The following is a 25,508-nucleotide window of genomic DNA, read 5'->3' as shown; positions in this document are numbered from 1 at the left end:
TCTGAGCCAGTTTGCTCTATGTCAGCTCAGGGAGATAAAGCAAAAGGGTCCTCTTAAGAGTATGAAAGAAAGAATGCTTCTGGGATTGGTAAGGTACCTTTTGTACCAGGTTCAACCATAGGTTAAACCAATGCCACACCTCTTTCTTTAAAAACCACCAATAGCAGATACCTAGGGAATAGCATAAGAGAAAGCACACAACAGGAGTTTTCCAGAAGATCTTCCCAGCTTTTGGAAATGGCTCAAGGACCTCCTGAATCACTGTCTCTATATCCGGTGGCGATGGATGCATTACTGCTCCCATCCCAAAGAACTTCAAGTGCTTTTGAACTAATGTAAACTTTTAGCATCTACAACATCCTGCACAACTACACACTATATAAAAAAGTACTTTATTTTTCTTGAACACGCACACACACAAATTTTTAATGCCTTCTAGTTCTTGTATCAGGAGAGACTAGGACTAATCATTCTGCATTCACCTTTTCCATGCCGCTCATGATTTTATAGACCTCCATCATATCACCTGCAATCAAACTCTTTTCCTAACCACAGTCCTAATTTACCTAGTTGTTCCTTGCATGGAAACTACTCCACATCTTTGTTGCCCTTCTCTGAGTCTCTTCCAGGTCCTTTTTGAAATGAGGGAGTGGGGGAAAATGGGACAAGTGGGGAGGGAGATGATACTAGTATTGCACCCTGTATTCAGCATGCTAGACAAGCGTGAATTTATACAAAAACACGATGGTATTTACCATCTTGTTCTCTGCTCCTTTCTTTCCTCAAGTTCTGTTTCCCTGGAGCACTACTGAGCATTTGAGCACTAAGCAGTCATTTCCAGAAAGATACTTACTATTATCCAAGAATTATAATTTTATTCTTCACTAGTAAGTCAATACAGACATTGTACGCAAAATTAAGATTGGGGTTTTAGCATCTGCATCACTTAATATTACTTGGCAGAGGATTTAATCTTCCATTGTTAACTGACAAGTCAACTTGCTATCACAAGGTCTTGCTGCAACTCCTCTCAAACAGTTCCTGCTTTTACCACCCCTGAGCAGCTCAGCACCTTCAAACTCTGCATTTCAGAATATCAGCTGTTGATGTCTCTGCTGGGAATAGTGATCATTTATTTTTGCCTCCGTTTCCAATATTTGTTTTTGTTGCTCCCACAAAGTTTAATCTAACCACACCAGGATTCCTGGTACTTTAAAAGAAATTTTACAAATCAGGGGACAACTCAAAAACTTGCTTGCTTCCCTTTTTGCTGGGCTTTTTAACTAGCTGTCCCAACATTATGCTCTGGCAATGACTTCTACTTAATTTCCACGGTGGCAACTCAGGTTTCCGGTTATTATCAAGGTTCCTACCCTTCCAGTTTCCACAGCTCCACTCAGAGCACTATTGTCACCACCACCATCTTGGTTACAAGTCAATAATGAAAGCCTGCAACTATATACCTTTTCTGGCTTTCTTTTCCTGGAGATTCTGGTTTGCTGGCAAAGCAAATTTGTTAATAAGACATGGCTTATGCTTTCTTTCCTCACTGGCATGGCCAAAACTGAATCTGTATTTTGTACCTTAGTAAGCCGGCATCCTGACTCAATATGACTATGTCAGTAGCTTAGTTTAAAGGTAGATATTTGAGTTACTTTATTTCAAATGCTTTGGAACTTTTGTGGAGGAATACATAAACTTTAGCTGTCCATTTTCTAACACCTTGTTAAAATGGGATTTGACTATGTCTACTCTTAAAAGTTTTAACTGGCATATGCAGAGATATTTTGTTTGGTTGGTTTTACAGCTTGTTTTCTAAAGGATCAGATAACCTGAACACTGTGTTATTTCATGTTTGTCAGCTTTATCCCTTTCTTCAACTTGAAAATATATTCTTCTATAACCTTTTCAAAAGTGCTAGAAGTCTGATTCAGTTTTTCTGTGTTTGTTTTTTAAGATGAAATCTCAAATCCTTTCCCAATAACTGCATTTATTCCAGAGACCTATCTTCTTTCACCATTTCTCCAGCCATGTCATATCCTCAGTATTATGCCACTCAGTGCCAAGCCCATCAAAACACTTCCAGATGCTCTAGCAGAGAGGAGCTTTTATGCCCATGTGGGCAGACAAGATATTTTTTTGTGGAACTTCACACCAACAGCAAGGTATATACCACTACCTAAAATGTGTACTCAAGTCTGTAATGCAGGAATTGAGAATCCATTAAGATATGCAACTAGGGTCCATTTCACCCAGCTTTGGATATCTAAAAGCCTGATACCAAGCCTAAGCTAGTCACCCTGTGATCCATTTATAGTAAACAGAGGAAGAAAAAACCATCTCCAAAAAGCAATTCACCTAACAGATTTTGGGATGAGGCAAACCCTGCTCTAGACTCTCTTAATAAAAGAAGGGTACATCTAATGTCAGAGCAAGCTTTTTGGAAACAGTACAGTCAGTGTATCCGCCCACTGTGTTTGTAGATGAACAATGTAAATCATTACATATTTAATACTGCAAGGTGAGAAAATTCCAAGAATTCAGAAGTCTTCTGTGCCTTTAATTTTGGTCTCTTGCACAACTGTTGCCCTAGTAGTCTTAGCGCCACTCTCCTTGTCACATACAAATTATTTATGACAAATATTTCACAAGTGACATTAGAAAGCAGACATTGCTCAACAAGACTGAGCTACTTCATCAGCAGATGCCTCACCATGAGAAGTCCTAATTTAGGACCTGACCTAACATAGACACCTGACCTGCGTCTTCTGGAGTCAGCAGACACAAATGAGCTTCAAGTAAGAAAGCTAGTCCTTAGCTTGGTTTTGCAAATGAACCTAAGGTTTATTTCTAAAAGAGAAAAGTGTTAATCTGTTGCCTCACATTTTTTAAATAACTCAATTTTAATAGACACGGAATAACTTTCTACCAAGAAGAGCTACTCAAGGATAGCATTGAGATCTTCAGCCACGCACTTTATGTGAGTACTGAGAATGTCATCAGAGCCACTGTAAGGAAAAACACAAAAACATTTCTGGAAAGGGTAACAAATTGTCCCAGATCTTCCATTAAGTTAATTTTTAGAGACAAAAGCTACACTCTGTATGGAAAGCTGTTTATGCCATATTTGCTTATTATATGGCATCTCTATCTTCCCGTGGAACATCTGGTAGCAGCCTGACACAAACAGGGCCTTAAAATACACAGCCAGGCAGGGGGAGGTGTGGAGGGTGTCCTCACCGATTCCAAAATGCTCCTGTTTAAGACCGTAATTGTTTCAGCTGTAACTATGAAAAGATTCTGTGTGCACAAAGAGAACACTTATGACTCAAAACATATTAAATTACTACATTTGAACTTTAAAACAATTTATTATACTAGAAAAACAAAGCATGGAAACTGCCAGGTAGTAAAGTATTTAGTTTGGGAACGCAAGAGCAACTGAAAAAACAAAGCCTGGAATGGGAGCAGCATCCCAACTTCAGTTGAGCAGAATACTCAAAAATAGACAACCATGAAAATAATGCATGATAAAAGTAACAGTGTGTTTTCTGCCACCTATTGGCATTTTTAGCTAGCAATTAAGAAACAAAGGACTACATCGCTTGCAAGGTACTGCTTCTATTGTCTTATAAGGGAATGCATAGATGGTCCACCCAAACTACCATTGAATAATGACAGATGAAGCAAGTTTCTTTATGAAATTGTTTCACTCTAATGCAGTCACTGTTGAAGGAAGTGCTGGGAACTTTGCTGGTCACAAAATACAGGTGAAAAAAAGACTGATAACCCTGCTTAAACTAAAAACGATAGCTTAGGATAAAAGCAAGCATTCAAATTCAAATCTTACTACTATACACTTGTTTTCAACTACTGAGAAATAATGATCAAAACACACAACTTTCACTGAACGGTACATTTCTCAATAAACTATATTTAACAAATGGAGATCTAAGCTGTTGCCTATAATAAAAGACCCAAATGTGTTGCAGAGATAGTAACTAAATAAATGTCCCTTCAATTCATACAGAAAACAGTTAATGCCATTTGTATAGACTTCCTGCCAGTTATAATTAACATTAAAGAGGTCTTTTATTCTTTGTCACCTCTCTATTCAGGCCTTATTTGTGTGCGTTTGTACTTAATATCTGTTAATCTCTCTTAACAAATGACAACAATAACTGTTGCTATTATGCATGGAAATTAAACATGTAGATAACTCTGTGAAGGGAGCTATTTTTGAAAAAAGTAGTATCAGGAACATGTAGCTCTTTATGTCTCTTGTTTTGCTTTGATAATTAAGCCATAGCCATGATTTGTTTTAAACAAAAAACTTTTCCATGGACAAGCATGTTGCAATCAAATTCAATACATGCATTATATTCTGATTCAATTTGTTCAAGTGCATTATTGTTAACCCTTATTTGATCCATGCCTGTCATCTTCACTAACCAAACAAAACCAATCCTTCATTTCCCAGCAGCTATTGCTAAGTCTGTAAATTAATTTGCAATAGATCAAACAAAATCATAATAGGAAACCTTTGGTTTTGTTCTACTTGGTATCTGCAACACTGTGGGAAATGAAATACAAGTTGATAGGGAAAAAAAAAAACCAACAAACTGGCATTTCCAAACATTCTGTCTACAAATGCTTAGCTCATTTTAAAAATATAAAAAATGTATGCAAAAGAGCCCTGAAGTAAATGCACAATATAGAAGAAAATCCCTGAAGAGCACTATGTCCACAAACTGTAGCTAATGGGAGAAATTTGCAAGTCAAAAGTAATTTTCTTTCTTTGTAAGTCTGTTCTTGAGAATTAGCCTCTCACATTCTGGTGATCAACAAGCATTATAAATATTACCCCAAAATACAGAGGCAAGTCGTTTTGGAACAGCCTTTCAAACAGAAGTTGCAGGAGTCAACAACATACATTTATTGAGCTTTATCTTAATAGTTTTCACAAATTACATTTCACAGTGTAGCTTGGTTGCCTGCTACAGTAGAGGACTGGATGTGCTTCGCTACAACACTTCAATTCTCTGTCTGTTCCTGCCTTCAGTCTGGATGTTGAGGGACAGTAATGCTTTAAAAGTTCATACGGAATGAAAAGATGTGGAAGTAAAAAGAAGATGCAAGCACCAAAAATTATTCAGAGGTCGCTGTCGGTCACTTTGGAGTTGAATTTAAAATTTAATTAGTGGTTGCTTCTCTACAGTCTTACTCTCCACTAAAGACAATCTTAATGTAAATTTTTGAAAATGGGATCTTGGTGGATGACGTCCAATCTCCACATGGCTGGAATACCTAACCTCAAGCACACTGGATCCAAAATGCATGTCTTCCTCACTGCAGAGATAAAATTATCACCTTAAATCACCAAACCCACCAGAAGGGAGGTGTAGGAACACAACCTGGACACGCTTTCCTAGTCAACCAGAATAAACTTGCTATTCGTATCAGTGATCAGCAAAACAGCTTTTGGAAGGCTGAACGTGAGAGACAACACAACAAAAATTTTCCGATTCAGACATCATTGTGAGTTACTAATCAAGTCACTCTAACTTCAACACATGTCTCCTTTCAGACTACTCTTACAAAAGCATATTATTTCCACTAATTCCAAGGTCAGAAGCTTCAAACATGATCTTCCTGCCAATGTCCATTATTATGGATAGCATTGCCTAACTGGGCAAATCTGGTCAAAGTGGCTTTAGATCCCCTGGAAGAATGAGGTTCCACCAATACTGCATTACTGAATAAACTCTAAAATCTACTGATACCCCCTGCAATGTTAAAAGATAGATCATTTCATGAAATATATTATATGAAGTTTCTCGTGGCAACGGCGGACTTGACTCAGTGACCTGAAAGTTATCAGTTCCCCTTGCAATAACTTGTTCTACATCACAGGTGTGTTCTCCCCATTCCACCTGTCTGTCTTCTGTAAATACCTGAATGTTTGGAGGAGCAGATAGGCGAATGTTCCTTAGTAGTATACAACACCTCAGGAATTAGAACTTGAGCCAAAACCTCTATTGCACATTCTTTGGCATGTGTTTTGACTATTAGTAGTGGGTACATCTTTTGAGAATTACATCACAATTTTAACAATTTAACACTTGAAACGCCAAAGGTGGTGTCAATATCAACTTAAAGATGAGCTATTGCTGTAAAGTTTGTGTGCTGTGTACCAGAAACCCAATTACTTTAAAGTAATTTCAACTTCTAATCTTTTTGTCTGTTCAGAACAAAATAAATACTCTAGTAATAACACTGACTTGATCCAACGCACTTGCACCATCTGGGTGAGAGCTCACCAGCAATGAAAATCTGACAGTGTGAGAACTAAGGTCATGCACTGGAATTTCAGGAGACAACACAGACGTGAGTGACACCTACCTGCCACTGCTAGAATCCCAAGAAGAAATCCCCTCAGGTCAGGGATGCTATCATAAATAGTGAAATAAGATTTTACATGGGAAACTTTAGCCACTTAGCAATGTGAAGTCCAGCATAACTCAGGTTCCTCAGGCAACATCCCAGTTTTTCATGGGGAAATGTACCTGGTAAAAACCCCAGAAGACCTCTCTTATAAAGAAACCAATTCTACTGCTGCTAGACACAAGAAAGGCATAGACTCATTCAATTTTTGAAAGGGTTTCTCAAGACAGAGGACTTGTTGAGGCTAGGATGGGTATAATCAGAAACACTATTCTCATCTGCAGGAAAAGTAACTCTGCAGTATCCTGGTGCCCCCCTGCTTCATATACTGTCTCTAGCTACTTCCAGCTAGCTGCTTCATCCTGATTGTCCTTCCAGAGCAAGTACAAAGCTATATCAGATAGTTGCTTGATCAATCTTATGGATGGAGTAATTTATCAGTGAGACTAGCGAAGCCGACTCAGTGCAGAACACTGATCAGGAGGGCTCCAAACAGGGGGTATCTTAAGACATCTGACTTGGTGAACTCTATGCATGTCCTAGATAGCCTGAGCAGAGATGGCCATTCCTTTGGAACTTGTAGGTACTAATACAAACAACCTGGAGACTGAATGATCTGAACTTATAAAAGACTGGATCAACATATAAAAGGAACACCTCATGATGTCTAAAAACCTGTTTCTTGGTCACTCACCCTGTTTGGGCAGGGGAAAGAAAAGACAAAATCTTCATCAAGGTGAAATTTGGAGATAATCTTGTCAGCAAGAAATATGAGAGAAACCAAAAAGAATATCCTGTCACAGAAGAGGATCATATATGGAAAACGAGCCATCAGGCTTCCTTCCTTCCTTACCTAGCAAAAGGACCCCCATCAGAAATTAAGCCTTTATAAAATCATGCAACTGCCAATTTCTCTGAGGAAACAGGCTTTTGTTTAGCTCTTTTATACTAAAAAGAGCTAACTATACCAGAAGCTAACTCTAGAAATAGAAGGTGGGCCTGCAGCTTCACAGGTGGAGCTTCTTGACTCTTGACATTTTTCCTGTCAATTATTATCTCCTTGATAAGGAATAAGCAGGCCCACTATTGGTAAGAATCATGCAAACCAACCCTAAAAACCAGAGTAATGGAGTTAGAAGCAATCAGTGATAGAGAATTCTGGGTCAGCAACTTTTTCAGGATCCTGCAGGGCTTAATATTCCACAAGCAAACCAGATACCAAGCACTAATAAAAAAATATATCTTTAAGACCATGAGGCAGGTCTCATTTTGTCTTTGAGGAAAATCTAGGGTACCTGCAAAGCCTCTTCAATAAATAGGTTCAGACATACTTAGATCTCAAAGTAGTATATGGATAGACATTCTATTGATATACTAGTAATTCCAACCTTATTTTCCACTGTGTCAAAATTTTAACAAGAAATTACAGAGGAGTAGAAGCGCTGATTTTATTTCTGATCCTAATAGAGACACTTGTCATTTGTATTTACAAGAAGTGAGTGACGAATACTATGATCAGGACTAGAGGGGCCCTGCCTCCAGCCAGGTGAAGGAAAGGGATAACCGGGCTTACTGGACTGTGTGGATCCGATGACCTGGCACGTCCGACCCACAGGAGTATAAAGCTTTAGTGGACACCGGCGCACAGTGCACCCTAATGCCATCAAACTATATAAGGGCAGAACCCATCAGCATTGCTGGAGTGACAGGGGCATCCCAAGAGCTAACTGTATTGGAGGCCAAAGCGAGCCTAACTGGGAATGAGTGGCAAAAGCACCCCATCGTGACTGGCCCAGAGGCTCCGTGTGTCCTTGGCATAGACTGCCTCAGGAGATGGTCTTTAATATGTATCTACAATGAGATCAAATTGTACTAAGTCAGAAGCCCTAATGTTAGGTTCAAGAGATCCCTTACTAAAGAAAAGATATGTCTGAATTTCATCCCAGAATTTAAAAATGTAAAAGAATTTCAAAATTAAGAGTGTGTGCAAGTTCTCTTGAACTGCCAGGCATAACTGAAACTTTTAAGCCAAAGATCTCTTAAAACTGAGGTATCTAACATATTTATACTCACATCTGAGTATGTGAAACAAAGATGATCTTTAAGCATGTTTTGTTTTAAGGCTTTATACCGGTATCCTAACAGCGGTAACATTTAATCATCACCCAACAATAAACTCTCTTAATATTTTCACAGACTCTTCAAATAAATTGTTTTATAAAAGGAGCTGGGTCAAGAATCTATTATTGATGCTGGCTGTCTTTTTAAGTGGGAGAGGTACCATGTTAAACATGCTGCCAAGCTTGTTCTGGCTGAAAGGAAAGATATTGCAGCATATGCTTAGAATGCTGAAGCACCTTAGGTTTGTATAAATTCCTTTATAAATTTATCCTACAGCTTAAATCACTTACCCAGGAGTGCTTATTCCATGTTCTCAGGTATTTTGTTAGGTGCTGAGTACATTTGGCTTAAAATTCCAAGCAGCAATGCAAATAACTTTAGTAACTATTACAGTAACAATGACTGAAATTTATTCCTGAAATTCACACATAAAGCTAACCAGAGTACATTAAAAGACCTGATCATAGATCCTGTGTGGTATATGACTATTCGGATCACAAGCAAAGATAAGGAACTATTTTATCAACTCACTCTTGGCCACTGACTTCACATTAATTTTTCTTTTTCTATACAACAAATATTGTAGCTAGTTCCTCATCCAGAAAAAAATAGGTTACATTTCCCAGTAAGAGTATTTTTAGAGTCTGATGCTACGTGATCATCCAATTTAGGGAAAAAGTAAACAGGGACCACAGCATTTCACACTCCATTTCATGGTGCCTCACTTCAATGGAAGTTGAAGATACGATTTCAATTTATTTTCGAAGCACCTCCTCATTTTCAGAGCTTCTTGAGTTTTGGCCTATATAACTGATCTGAATTCAGCTGTGGAAAGGAGTGGATAAAGAACTCTTATAAAGAAAGGAAATTCCTTTCCTGGATGGTTCATTCTGCTCCTCTTGAATTCAGCATTATCCAGGCTGATTAACGGATAGACACAATCTTTCAGGAAAAATACAAAACTGTCTCTTAAATGAAAGAATAGTAACAAGGATATATGACTTGCTTTTGAAAGTGTACTACCTGAAAGCAGTACAGATCCTGGAGATGGTTGGTTATATATCCAGTATTATTACTGCAGGAACCACATTAAAGGATGTTATCGAATTGAAGCGTCTTAGCCAACAACTTCCTAGTAGAAGGCAAATGATCACTTTAGGACCCCATGAGACAGTACTGCTGGTAAAAGAGAAGGATACCCTCTCCAAAATAATATCTACTGAAACCTCCTGTTCTCAGAGACACTTGTATCTTTTGACTCAGTTCCCCACTGGAAAACTGCCAGCCCAAACTGACTCAAAGGCAGCTGGAGTCAATGGGAACCACACCTTTGAAGGATCAGACTGTGAAGGTCCAAAACAACTGGACAAACTGTAATTGGGGGCAATGTAGCTACACTAACTTGCTACCTTAAAGAAAGCATCAGAGGGGAAATAGATACTACCTGAGTTTCTCAGAAGAACACAAAATGTCCTATTTTGAAAAAGCAAGGATACTAGAATGATAGAAGCACTGATGTGGGTTACAGGCAGCCATTATGAAAAGCAAAGCTCACCTTTTGCACCCAACTGCTCTGATCTAAAACACCCAAAGAAAGACCCAAACCTAGTTCTCTTCTGATATTATGAAAAACATACATAAACTTGAAAGGATTTATCCTACAACAAAATTCTGTCCCATAAGCATACTTTCTAGGAGTTCTTTCAGTACTCACATACCACAAGGTCCTATCAGTAACCCATTGCTCTTGTGATGTGAAGTCAGCCACAAAATATCATGTTCCTATTTCTAGGCTACTAAAAATGAAAGTTTGTAGATTTTCAAGGATGATATTTTGTGGTTTGGATACTCCAAAATAATAGAACTTTAATTCTTTCTAATTACTGCGTATCTACAATAAAAAACAGAACTTAAAACATTTTTAAAGGAAACACCCAAGACTGAGAGAAAACTTCATTAATCTCTAGAAAATATTACTCTCAGCAGTATCTGTCATATCAGATTGACCATTAAAAGTCTTGGGGAGGTGGGTAGAAATGAAAGCAGCAGATAGTGGAAGAAGTAAGAAATACAACCTACCCCCCAAAAAAAAGAACCCAAATGCTCAAGCTAACATTAAAAAATGCTTTAAACAAAATTATCAAACAAGACAGAAGTGAAAAATATCTTGTAGGTCAATGTAAGAGTTTTACATGTTATTAAAAATTGATTTTTTTTAAAAAAAGCAAGGCATCTTTAAATGTACAGTCACATGTCATTTCATACAAGTTATTTGAAACTTATTGATCTCATTTGTGCAAAGACCAGGCTCTGTCATCAGCCTGCTGAAAGAATAATAGAGCACTCCAAACCCTTATGATAGGTTTGATGCAAACAGTGGCCCTCATTTAAACACATGTAATAGCACCACAAGTAGACAAATTCCAACCATAACAGTTGTACATTATAAACTAAATTAGCAAGAATTTTCTGTTTTATTTCACATCAAAGCCAATACCTTGGCATTCTTATCTTCAGTAAAATAAGGGTCTGGGCACCAAAATACATGCCCCAAAACATTAAAAAGTAGAACACAAGTGTTCATAGACTAACATACCGCTCACAAAGAGAACCAGCAATTACCAACAATTTTATTTTACTTAAGACAATGTGAAAACAGATAAACTGGATTTCAAGCATGCAACTAGGAGAAGGCATACTTAAAATTGCTACATATGGAAAACTACACTGAGAAAAGGATCAGTAAAGATGTCATGTATTTTGTATGGAGAGCTAAAACCTCTAGAAGGATATTCAATTCCATCCTGCAAAATATTCTCCCTATTCATACAACTCAAAGCAAGCCATATTCTTAGGCTGTAATAGGTCACAACTAAGTATAGTACCTTGCTTCAGAAAAAATTTTTCTTTGTCTGTCAATTGTCAACAAAGCACAAAGAGCTCATACAGCTCATCCATGTATTGCTTGTTAAAGAATCTAGTAACATACAAACAGTAAGAACTCAAGATTTCTTAAAATCTGTGCCTTTACTTTGGTTAGAAAGCTAAAAACACTCTACTCCCTGCCCCCCATCATCTTCCACAGTTCTGTCCTCTTCCCTCTCCCCTCAAACATTTGTACAGTCCTTGTATTGTTTCCTCTGTCACAGACTTGTCTTGCAGGAAGTTCAATATGACATTAGATGTAATAAAGAACACACAGAGATTTTACTCATGTACGTGGCAATAACACGTTTTTCAACTCAAGTATACATTTCAAATTGGTAAAGAGACAAAAAGATTGCTTATGTGAAACATCTTTGCAATATGGTTAGGAACATCTCTAAATACTGAAGGAGTTAACACAGTTTTGAGAACTTTAGAAACGATAATGCGCATACATACATAGATATGTAAGTTCAGAGGAGCTCAACAGATTGAAAGGTAATGGCAGAGAAAGTGGTCTCAACGGTCTGGTCACCTTAAACTAGAAAAGTTTAAAGCATCACTAAGCAGTGTTTGTTCATTTAAGTTTAATTATTTTCTCCTTGAGAATGGCACTAATGAAACTGAATATCTTTCATGGTTTCGAAGAGCAGTCTGAATGGTCTGTAAACAGGACTGGGGGCAGACAAGAGAACTGGCTGAGCCGGGGGGTTGCTAGGTGATGCAGAATGTAAACCCACAAACTTGTTCAGGTTTACTTTGCTTTCATGCTGCTCTCACACAGGCTCTCCAAAGTTTTAAGAATTAATTTCCAGGTAGCTATTTAAAAACAAGTAGAATAATTAAAAAAGAAAACCCCTTAATCCTCTTCACCTCTTCCCTTGTCCCTCCAGTAGGAAAAAATAGGAAAGAGGTAAGGAAAATCACAGCATTAAAGTGCAGGAAATCCATCCCTGTATTTTGCCTACGATGGCAGGAAGAGGACCATTCCCTCTATATATTTGTATGTAATTGTTGAGGACTGGTGATTATGAAGAACTTTTAATCTTTTCAGATTAATTTTTACTTTTGTAAATGTAAATAAAAATAATTTCTGGAGCAATACATCGGCCCTGTAAAGTACTTAAACTGAAAATAAAGTCATATTTATTAGTATTTCCACTGGAGATTATAAAAGCAAACTTTTCAGTATAGCCATGTGTTTCCACCCCCACCCTTTTCAGAGCTGTGGGGTTTTTTTTTATTTTTTTCTAAAGTATCTGATCAGAGATTGTCCGGTAAGGGCACTTTATTAGATCATCAGTCAGAGGGTTTTACAAGCACCAAGAGCTATGGGCTCAAATGCAGCACATCAGTTTTAATAGCTGAAGGTCTAATAGTAAACTGCAGATACTGCTGAGAACTTTCCATGCACTGAACTCTTGAAAAAGCACCATCTCTCAAGCTTAAATGCAGCTGCCTCTTTCAATGCCGCAAATGGGTAAATTTGACAAAAAAGCCACCATTAAGACTACATGAAAGGCTCAAGACAACATCCTTTCAATGCTTTGTACTTCAGTAATCAGATGTACTTACTCACCCCCTCCCCCAAACCCGATCAAGAACTATTTCTGAATGGTAGGAAATAATTCCACTTTGTACATCTTTTAGTTAATCAAGACTTTCTATTCAGCAATTTGACCTTTTGTTCAAAACAGGATTATCAGTTTTTTCGCCAGTTACCAAGGGCGACTCGCATGGTGAACATAATTGCAATAATTTGCAAAACACCATGGCAACCCACATTACAACTAGGTAAATACTGGTCTTTTGTGCTACATTGTTATTTTCAGAGATGCTGAAGTCAAAGAACAAATGACAAATGAACACAAAATTTATATTTGCTTTGTCTCAAAAGAGAAGAAAATTGATAACAAGAATTGGGGGGAAACCGACTACAGCTGTAATTTCTAACTTGATTAATTAGGATGGTAACAGTCCTTAACAGTATATTCAACAAACAGCCCTGACTTAGTCTCTCCACCCACCTCTCTCTCTTTCTACACTACTACCACTAACCCCCACCCCAGACAAATTTTTTCAGCTAGGAGAACAAACAACTCCATTTGCTCTTTTCTTCAACTTAATGGAATCCTTAATTACAGAATATTCTTCTCCTGCTCTTCATTACACCAAAAACTGAAAGTGAGAGAAAGACAGAGAGAAAGAGAGAAAGAGAGGGGGGGGGAAGAAGACAGTGCCAAGCAGACGGGGTAGCTACAGTCATCTTATCTGCCTTTGCCTTTTTTGTTCATAGCAGACCTAAAGATGAGATGGCATTTTTTTCTTTTTTTTTTTTAATAGTAGCAGCTGTTGTATAGTAGATAATTAAGTAAACCATTTAGTGCTCAAGTTCTCTCACTGGCAGCATTAGTAAGACATGAAAGCTTAAGGCAAGTCATGATTAAAATCCAAAAATCAGAGTGGAAGCAACTGCTTAAAAAGAAAAAAAATTCTCCTAAAATTACCAGATCGGGTTGTTTCTAACAGAATACCTACTATATTAAAACATTTGCCTATGAATAGTACTATATACTTAATAAACTAATAATTTTTAACTTCCTTTATAATTGTAAGAAGCTTATTGTTACAGTAGAGGCTTCTGTTAAGTCTTCAAGAAACCACATTAAACCCAATTATTTCAGAAATATGTTACAAATATAGAGAAATAATTTTGTTTTAGGAAAAAACAGCTGAAAACATTCTAATACATGTTCCTAACTGACTTCAGAATAAATTTTCTATACATTACTGGAGCATGAGTTCTGTGCTGAAATATTTATTATGCTACAGCAAACTGAATGGTTGAGAGCTTAATCTTCATGATGCCATTAATAAAAATGAGTTAAGTCTCTATACAGACCAAATTCTGTCATCAGATGGATGCATATGGTTCCTATAAAATGCAATGGCACCCTTTAGCAATGGATGTTCACATACAGGGTATATGAAAAATACATTAAGCTGCAAGAAGCATGCAATCAGAAGCCAGTGTAATCCCCATTTCAGTTCCCTGTACATATAAATCATGTGTCAATTTGCAGTTAAAGGACCACATCTGTACTTTAATTCTCATTAAAGGACTGGATTGCCATTAGGATAAAACAGGCTTGCAAAGTGAACAAGACTACTGCTGCATCCCTACATACTGTGAACACTGAAGAGTACGTAGTAAGATGAAAGAAATGAAAACGAAGTGCTAAAGGCAACTGAATCCGGCCCCAGGGAGCTAGAACGCACTGCTGCCTCTGCTACACAGATCCTCCATGCTGCTGGACATGTCATTTCCAGTGTATTGAAAGGGCTCACAAGAAATGATCACCTAGAGAACCAGTCTGTTTTCAGTGAAATTTGAATGTCTACACTGCTTAAGTTTGAGTAGACCCAACTCTAACCTGAAAGCTGTGCTTGGGGCAGGTACACAATACTACACACTCTGAAAAATCAGGCCCTTTGCTTCAAAAATTGGGTGCCCAAACTTATGGACACATTTGAAGTTCATTGCCCTATGTCTCATTTCTCTGAGAAGTAAAAATAATAATTTGCCTCTTTGCTTTACACAGCTCTTGTAAAGATGTTCTTTAAGAGCCACTTGATCCTACAGTGAAGTGTGCCACAGAAAACTCCATGAGAAAAATAAATAATTCTAGGCAAAGTTTCAGAGAATATGCTTGGTAAGGTAAAGGGCATCCACTGAGCAATGGAGAGAAACCAATACAGACTAGCTGCTCATCCTGTGAGTGCCGTCCAACCTATAGGCCGCAGCATACTGAGAAAAAGACAGAATGGGATAATATCATACATAAATGACCTGGATTAAACTTAAGTAAGCAGTATTCATTCTGGGATTTTTTTCAACTTTCAAATGTCCAACTCTGCAGTATCAGGATTCCTCTTCTATTTTCACATTAAAAAGAAAATCCATCTTTCTGCCCATTCTTCTTCAAAATACGATTTAAAGAAATACACATATTTTGCTGCTTGAAATAAACAGAGTAACACATAATAACAGGGAATTTTCACCTCTGCAACTTACACATTTTGCCCAGCATTTGTCAATAGCAGAGGCGGGCAAAGACTTAGGAATTTTCTCATACTTTTCTTTTTTTATTAAACCAATCACACTCATATAATTGCTTGCTTTTCTTGTTCAAATTTTCACAGGTGATCTTCATCCATGTCTGCTGCCTCATGCTATTTCAAGCCTACCTGCCCAGCCAGGTGCTTATCCAGCTGATACCCCATTTGAAAATTCTAATTCAGCCAATTCCACTCAATTCAGCTTCTTGGGTTTTAGTTTCCTCTACATCCACCCAGGTCCAGCTCCAGTCTCACCTGACAGTTGTAGTCTCTTTACTCATCTCTACTGAATTCTTGCAATCATACTTGGTTTGGGTTTTTTTGTTTGATCATGCCTAGCTCCAGCCCCATACTAAAAAATTTTCTTAAAGGTTTGAAAAATTATCAAATCTAAATGGGCTTTCACAGGATGACAAAAGACAACGAAGAGAAAAGAGGAAGGAAGGATCAAATATATACTTTCTTCTTCATAGCCAAATGTCAAAGACTTCAAAGCCACAGCACCTGCATTTCAGGTATGGTAAGGTCACCCAAACAACTTTAACACTGCTTCTACTACAATATCATGCAATAAGCAAGTGGTTATAATTCAAACACTTTCACACTTGTGGGCTTCAATTAAACTGATTTACATTACATGAGATTTTCCCCTTTCCCATTCATTCCTCCTCAGATGACTACTACTGTGCATAAACGTAGTTGCCTGGTAGACCCAACTAGGCAGGTTCATATAGCAAGACGTGTACACTTCAACTGCAACTTCTGGTTTTATAACACTTTGATTTGGAATAATTACAATGCCTGTAGCATACTATTCTGAGACAATAAACACACACTGCCCTATGTAACTTTACCTTAAATGACTCCATTTGCTTCCTGCTACTGTTATTTAATTAAACTGAGAATCAACCAAGACACCAAAAGGTCTTTTGAGACTTCTGTGTAAGTGTTTCAAGATGGTCAGGCTTCCTTCTTGGCTTCACCTTAGATACCCATCCATGTCTGTAACTACTTTCAACATCCAACCTCTCAAACTCAACTCTCTCAAACTTTCCCTTAGACCCACCTATTCTTTTTGAAGACAACTCTTGTTCTGCCTCCTCCCTGGCCTTCACTTAATTTACCTTTCCCACTACAGTCAGACTACATAGTTCTTCACTTCTTTAGGAGAGACTGCTTTCTTCAGCAATGTCTGGTACCCAATGCTGTATCAATCTCCTTGTTAATAACTAACATTTTTTTGAGGGGAAATCTCCACACATGGCACGCTGTCCAGATGCTGACCAGAGATCATGACATGAGAGGTCAGAGGGAGATGGAATTTTGAGAGAGTTTATAGCCTTTTCTATTAATAACTAAGTTTTTCAAGGGCTTATAAATTGGGCTTATCTGCTACTTGCCACGAAGAACAGAAAGCACTCAAAAATCTATGCCGATCTACTCGGTCTCAAGCACCCAAGTGAAACCAGAAAGGAAAAGCAGCATTTCAGAAGAGTTTTTGTGGATTAGTTTGAGATAGAAACCACATGTTTTCCTTAATCTTGAAAAAATGCTAATCCATTTTAGGTTAAAATTTCAGCTAGAACTCAGCTTTAGACAGATTTGGCATACAAAACGGCAAGCCAGACACCTAAAACATAGCAATGTTTTAAAACTTAAGTTTTGAAGTTTTCAAAACTTACACCAATGTAATACATGGTAAATTTTATTAAAATCTGCTTTGAGGCTAGTAAGAAAAAAAATTAGAAGGAACAGAGTTCAGAGAGAACAACAACAGAAAGCGTGTGGGGTTGCTTCCTTTTAAGAAGTAATAGCAGCCACAATAGCAGCAGCAAAGAAAATACTAAGGACTGAGTTAGTGCAATTGATTGGCTGCTGTTCTTGCTGAGCCTCAAACTGAAAGGTCCCAGATACACAGACAACCCCTTCCCCCAGTATATAAATATAACAACTTACATCAACTCATGTGGATAGAAACAAATTAGGTAAAACACAGATTATTAAAAATATTTCCAAATGGACTGATGTGAAGCCAGCCAATACTACTCCTTTATCACTGAAGTGGGCATGACCATTTGGAACTGGTTGCATGACTACTCAGAATGAACAGGGCCACATTAAGAGTAGGAAAAAGGGTTGCACAAAACTGATCTGTCTGCACCCACAGTGGTCTTGTTTAGATAGGTTGTAGAACCCCCCTGAACAACCAGACAACATCAAGGTTAGACCTGCTTTCCATGGAATGGTTGGGCCAGAAGGCGTCTGGGAGATTCTTCAACCTAAACTACTCTAGGCACCAACTAAAATAACCAGGTGGACCTTAAGCAAATCATGCTCCTGTGTAAGCATTAACAAAAAAAAAGAAAAAAGAAAAAAGCCAACTCAACAGAAATACAGGCCTGTCACAAACTCATTGAACCAAAAAAAAAATCTGAGAATGGGGAAGAGACTGTTTTCTGTTGTTTCTATACTGGTGACAGACACAGCAAGCAAAATAAACAGGTCAGTTTTGTTGCAGATGCCCAAGAGAGCTTTCCAACTGCAAGCTCTTGAGAGCAGAAGAGGTTACTTGTTACTTCCTGTCTGCCAGAAAATTTGCTGCTATGGTGTTGCTCCTTGGAGTTTGTGGTAGAGGTACATGTTGTCCCAAGCCTCTGGAACAAGTATTTTCTAAAATCTAGACAGAGTATTTAACTAAAAAATTATATGCCCGAAATAAATTCTGCATTTCATTACGACAGGTAAAGAAAAATTAAATGACTGGAGTAGATGACTGTGACTACCTAGCAACCAGTATTATGACCTGATTATATTTCATATGGATAAAAAAAAGAGTTCCAATCAACTTGAAAGTCCTTTTTCTTAAGGTAAGGAAAATTACAAGCAAATTTTAACTTGGTAGAATGTATAGAAAAGACTTATTATAAACAGAGACTGAAAACAGACACCTACTCACATAAAGGGTTTTCTGAAGTCAAGCACTAGTAAAGATTAAGACAGATACTAATTAAGAATACAGAACTGAATCAATAATGTGATGAAAACAACAAAATAGTTTACAGCACAAAAAACCAGAAGCGTAACTTTTCCCTGTATTTTGGAAAAGCACAGTAACAGTCTAGCAGCAAATAAAGACGAAGCACTATCTTTTGGTTTGTTAGCAATAAAAGACTTAATAGGCCTTCAAAATTCAGCATATTCATATAACAAATGCTTGAACTCAGTAGTCCTATTAGAGCTAAGAAGATCCATTACTTGTTGGACTTCCCAGCACTTGAAGCTACTTCTAAAGACTGAGACCCACGTATCTACCAAAATGCTAATCTTCCTTGAAATATTTATACAAGCAAACCAGAATGATCCATGTAACTCTTTGTATGCATCAGTCTAACATCAACCTGAGGAAAAACAACTGAAATACTGGTCGGGACTTTAAGTGATCAAGAATTTAAGAACAGGAAAGTAATTAATGTCAGTCAATACGTTTTTAAACAGAACAGCCTCAACCAAATACGACAGTTCATTTTTTCACAAGATTACAAGTTTGGGGGAGAAAGGCAGATGTACAGTACATAATTAATCTCTTGAATGGTATTTGATTTACTTCCAAAGGAAACTGCGATAGAATTAGCATTGCACAGTGTTAATATAAGTACACGTGAAATGGATTAAGAGGTGCAAGGTTGATGCATCTCAAAAAAATCAATTGTCCATAAGACACAAAGTGATGACAGTCAAGTAGGCATTTGTCAATAAGGAATAGAGAGGGATTCTGGTCATGTATCATAAAGACAAGGTTACACTCACACTCTTCAACATTTACATCAGTGATTAGCAGAAGAGAGAAATCAATTCAGATAAAATTTACAGACAAAAGCAGAACTGCAAATAATGATAAGCATGAGGAAATTGGTTTGGTAAACTGCTCATTCAAAACAAAATACATGTTAGCACAACAAAACAAAAATGACACACTGGGAACAAAGCCTACAGTTCACACCTACAGAATGGGGATCCTATATGCCAGAAATTATCAGCTGAAAAGGAGTCATGGTAGATAAGCTATTCAACATAAGTTTTAAAGGCAGACATAGCAAGATGTGGAGATTCAATACTGAAGAACTGTGTACGAGTACTGAGATTAATTTCTTCAAAGGTATTGGTGAGAATTATATTGGAGCACAAACAGTCCTGCTGATATGAGTTTAAAAAAAAAGAAAAAGAATTGGTACACTGAAGAGCCATAAACAATGTTTCAAGGCCTTGAAAAAGCATCTAACAGCAACAGACCTGCAAAGCAGTCTCTTACCACCAAAAAGACAACTGAGAGGTGACTTTATTAGAATGTGTAAGTATATTCATGGGAGAAAAGCATAGGTGACATGGGGTACTTAAATCTATAGAAGAAAGGAGTAATATGAGCCAGTCGTTGGAAAAAATTTGGTGGATTGAAAACTGGCTCAATGACCGAGCCCAGAAGACGGTGATCAGTGGAACATAGTCTAGTCGGAGGCAGGTAAGTAGCAGGGTAGCTCAGGGGTCCAGTCCTGTTCAATATCGTCATTAATGATCTGGATGATGGGGCAAAGCATACCCTCAGCAAGTTTGCTGATGCCACAAAACTGGTGGATACTAAATTGCCGGCAAAATGCCATCATGGCAGAGAAGGTCAGTGGCATCCTGAGCTGCATGAGGCAGAGCGTTGCCAGCAGGTTGAGGGAACTGATGGGACAGTAACAAGATGGGAAGTGACAAGATTCATCTGCCAAAGCAGAGGAAGATCATCTTTTCCATCAGGCTTGCTAACCTAACAAGGAAGACTTCAAGCTAGGTCTTTTGGGGATGGTGATCAAAGCCTGGAGACACGTCACAGGACAAGGAACAGTGAGGAAACACCCAGAGGACGGCACGATGGGGAAGCACCCACATCCCCCTGAAAGGCAGCACAACTGAGAGCCCATCTCAAATGCGTCTGCACAAAGACACGCAGCACAGGGAACAAGCAGGAGGAATAAGTAGTCCATGCACAGTCTTAGAAACCTATGACCTCACGGTGACAGCAGAGATGTGGCATGTGGGACAGCACATGATGGACAGCTACAAGATCTTCAGGAAGGCCAGGCCAAGAATGTAAGGAAAAACATGGCTGGACAAGGTCCTGAGCAACTCTGAAGCTGGATTTAACTTCAAAGATAGCCCTCCTTGAAGTGAAGAACTGGACCAGGCAACCTTCTGAAACCCTTTTCACCCTAAATCCCCCTATGATTCTATGATCATTCATTTGGAAATTAATTTAGATGTGGAGAGGATGCAAGCAATTAATTTTTGTTTTGATACAAACTAAGCTAGACGTCAAAATGAATATGGGTGGCCATATTGGTTAGTTGAGGTTCGTATCAGCAAAAACCCCAATATAATTTCCAAAATTATCCAATTCTCTACAGCCTTCAGAATTTACTATAATTCATGCTGAGGTAGTAAGAGCTATTTGATGTTTGCTGCCTATAGTAAGTCATTCTCAGGAGAGCCCTAGGGGATAGATAATGAAAATTAAATCTTTCCCTTGAAATTTAATTTCAAATTAATGTTAGTTGATTATGGCTTTTGCCACTGTAGAAGTTCAGCGCTGATGAATGCCCAGCGACCAGCTGCAGGACAGCAGGAGAAACACTGTATCCAGTCCTAAGAATAGTGTCCATCTTTTTGAGATATTAATTCATTACTATTTGAGGTATTAGCTTATGACTGTTAATGTCACAGATGGGAACTAACAGGAGTCAGTGCATGATACACTGAATGATGGCAGAACTACTTAAGAGAGGAGCACAGTTGATTAATATAACCAAAGTAGTACCCAAGTTGCAGATGTTTGGGTTAGGAGAAACAAAACAAAAACATTAAGGCTCCATAAGACAGCTGAAGACATTCTTGGGAAACATGTTAATTTATTAAAAGAAAACATCACCCAATTCATCAGAGGCATGTATCATTAGGGGATATGGTTGGGAAGGTGAAAATCAAAAACAAGTGAAAAACCTCTGACTGCAAATCATTCCTCCTATCCCACCCCTCTTAACAGCAGCAAGCCCTTTGGGCTGGTTGGCATGATTTTGTTTACAGATATAAATCAGGAGAACATGGAGATGGTTTTGGTAGCACCTCTCCTCATCCTGCACGATGAGAAATATGTAAGATCAAAGCCCACCTAAGGCCAATACAGTTGCCTAAGTACTCCAGGAAAAGACTCCTATAATGTTGACATATGCTGATGTATGACTCAGTGAAGACCATTACCTTTAGAAAGAGGAATCTGCAGCAAAACGAAGACACCTACAACAATCCCGTATCACCCACTATTTTTAACCAGAATAATTTACCTTGACTTCCTCTGATCTTTACGAATTAAATCTTTCTCTCCTCAAATACCTATCTTAAACTAGACGCATCTATTCTAAGCCAGGAACTTCTGTAACATGTGACAATACTTTCACTCATGCTACAGTGTTTTGAAGATTTTTTTTTTCTTTTAAATTAGCTTTAGCACAACTCAGGCATTATTAACTTATAAAAACTCAAGAAGACAGCAACTGAGACAAATAAGAGAGGTCAGAGGATGGGAAAAGCAGGCATGAAAATTAGAAACAAGCAGTAGGAACAATTCAGATTATTTAGTCTATATTTTCAGGGGAAAAAATCCATTTATTTCCCAGATTCCATCAGATACATAAATGGTGTGTGTATACACATAGACATATATATTAGATACACAACACACATACACATATATGTAAATTAAAATTTCCTTTTTCTGAATTTCCTTTGACTGAAATTCCAGTCAGATCACACATCCATATAAAAACAAAGTGTCTGAAAGTTTAACCTGATACTTAAATAGTTTTGCTTCCTTTTTTTCCCCCTCTGGTTTTAAGTTTTGGGTTTTTTTTTTTAATGGAATAATGATCACACACAGAGAGAAGTACAGGTATAGGCACTCAAGAAGTCTGTGCCTCCTCAACAAATCAGAGACATTTTCTGGTGTGATATGTGGAGAATACTTTAGGTATGTTTTAGAAATATTTAAAGAAATATACTTAGCTAATAGGCTCCCTCAGTTACTATGGTAATAAGCATTTTGTAAAAGCATATAAACATATAGAAGGTGTTTCTACTTCATATTGATATTAATGTATTCTCCGATGTTATAAAACACATGAAATACTAGAATCTTAGATTATTACTTCAGTTTCTGGTATTGAATGTGACTTCTTAAAAGAGAGTTTTTGGAGACTAACAACAAAAAATTTTCCATTTTGCTGTGAAGTTACTGATTTTTAAGGCACATAACCCATGCCTCAAAAATATCAGTTTGGGCAAACAGTGTATTAAAATATTATGGAAACAGTAAAACTAGAAGATATAAAATCTACATTATTATGAAGTTCTTGGCCTAACTGGCAAACACAACAATTAAAAAGTTTCCTGAAAGAAGTATTTACAACGACAACACAGCCACCCATAAATATAATTACTAATTAAACGAAAAAAAAAAAATATTTTGAGAAGTCACCAGAAAATAGAGAATGTGGGTGTTTCAACCTTCAGACTGCTCCTGTGAAGGGATCTGCTGGCCCCTGTATTCCTGTGAAGTGCAGTGAATTCAATGGCAAACTCACCCCTGTACTAGTGGATTCCATTTGGAGACTAGTCCTTAATTAGCCACCAAGTTTACCCAGAATCTTCATCTCCTGCCTGTGGATCCAGAGGTGTTGGTTTTGTTTTTAGGAAGCTAAAATTCATACCGCATTTATTCTACAACTCTATCAACTATTTTAAAAACAGCAGCAATACACAAAAAGCAGAGCCCCAATTATGTATACAAACTTTGAATGCTTCTTCACAAAACAAAGGAACTATTACATTCTCTTTTCCTATTTTCTGTCCTAAGAGGCTAAAACTGTGCTGCACAATTTCTTAATGAAATAATTTTGTCTCTCCCCTCTATATGCATGAAGAAAATATTCAAGACAAAAATTGCAAGATGACAAAATCTTAATATGCAGTTTGGTAAAGTTCTAGTCAGTCTTTGAACAACACGTTTATCTATCCAGTAAAGCTTGTGTTAATGCGATGTAAGAGTTTGGCAAATTCAACTCTAATGGAGCATAAAAGTGCTTTTGCTTGAAAGTGAGATCATTTTTAAAGATTCAAAGCATGATCACTTTTTCCCTTTTTTGCAGGAACAATCTGATACAAGCAGCAAAGCTTAAATAAACTAGAAACATTTCAAATGATCCATAAAGGATTAATAAGCACTGCAGGAAGTCCTATAGGCTCAGCGTATACATTTTCCATCTTTTTCTCCTGCGACAGGCATGACATGAAATTCTAAGCAGAACTCAAGTTTCAAAGTCACTGAATGTTAAGGTCTGCAGCTTTGATACTAGGGTAGAGTGGGGTCACCATCTTGGAATATTTAATTTAAATAGATAACAAAATATTGATTTTATTAGCATAATAAAGCCCCCAAATTACGGCCCTTCACAAAATTTTTTTTCTACTCACAAATAGACAAATGGACAAAAGCTAGGCAAAAGGGGTAGTAGTAAGCTACAGGCCACTAATACAGCAAGAACAAAATGACAGCTATTATTTTGGCAGAGATAATCTATGCTGAAACACAAAACACACACGCACACAATTTCTTTCAATTCAATTTTCTTGTCTTCCCACTGACTTCTATGATTACCACAGAAAGCAGGGTTCTAAACACATTTCTCAATTGAATCTTCAATCAATAACAGTAAAAATTTGAGAAGGGAGATATGGGAAAACATATTATAGCATTAGTAAGTGTTTGCAAAACAGACTGAACTTATCAATATGCATAAAAGTTGAAGGGAAATAAAATAAAATGTATATCAGTAACAGTGCACCATATACCTTTACTTTACTGAAATTAGTGTAAAAAAAAAAAACAAACAAACCAAAACAAACCATCAAAACACTCAAACTCCAAAATCCAACCAGTACCTGAAATTGCCCCAAGCCCAGTCCAAGTGATCAAATTATGTAGTCATATTCCCTTTTTTTTGTAGTACCACAGTTGTAAAATAAAGAATAATTCTGAATTACGAAATGGTCTTTGGGATATGTGAACATTGATAGGTACTTTTTAAATAGTGAAAAGCGTGATCATTTAAATAATTTACAGAAAGTAACAAAATTAAGCTAAATAGATTCTACCTACTGGTATTAGTTTCATGTTAGAAAACAGAAATATTAGAAAAAGAAAGAATTAGATGCCTGCAAAAACCTCAAAAGACAAAACTTCTGGGATCTCGCAAGGAGGTCAGCTTGACCCAAACGAACTCAATTTGCTAGCAAGAATCCAGACTTACTTGAACACTGACGTAAGAGAGAAGACAATTCATATCAGAATTGAGAGCTCCTCGTGCTGGAAGATGGAAAAGTTTAGCCTCTGCTAAGCTTATAAGGCTGTTTACCACCCAGGCTTTCTGTTCAGAGCCAACAGTAGAAAACTGTTTAGGTGACAGTTACGCACAAATTGGAAGAAGTTCTTTCAAGAGTGGAAAATAGGAAAGATTCAGAAATGCAACAGACAAATACAAAGTTCTAAAACAGCATAAATATAAAAACCAGCACAGATAATATTGGCCATATTGGGGAGGGAGGGAGGGAGGAAGGAAGGGAGGAGGGATGTGAGAATGATAAATGTTAGCTCCCAGTGAGAGGCTGACGCTGAAAGGCAAAAATTATGCTAAAATAATACACTAATCAAAAGGAAAAGTGAATGAGAAGAAAGAAGCAGAGAAAAAACGGAACAAAGGACTAAAAGTAATCATTTCTCTGTACAAAGCCAGCAGAGGCCTCGCTTGAAA

The 25,508-nt window shown here is 37.5% G+C and overlaps 1 protein-coding gene across 1 annotated transcript in view; it reads right to left on the bottom strand.

The window, feature by feature from the left end:
- POLA1 (DNA polymerase alpha 1, catalytic subunit) overlaps positions 1-25,508 on the bottom strand; it is a 205,300-nt gene that overhangs the window by 67,441 nt on the left and 112,351 nt on the right. The window lies entirely within an intron of this gene.

This window comes from Phalacrocorax aristotelis, chromosome 1, assembly GCF_949628215.1.
Source record: "Phalacrocorax aristotelis chromosome 1, bGulAri2.1, whole genome shotgun sequence".
Lineage (NCBI taxonomy): Eukaryota > Metazoa > Chordata > Aves > Suliformes > Phalacrocoracidae > Phalacrocorax > Phalacrocorax aristotelis.
Note: the sequence above shows the minus strand (reverse complement) of the source record. Positions and strands in the feature narration are given on the sequence as shown.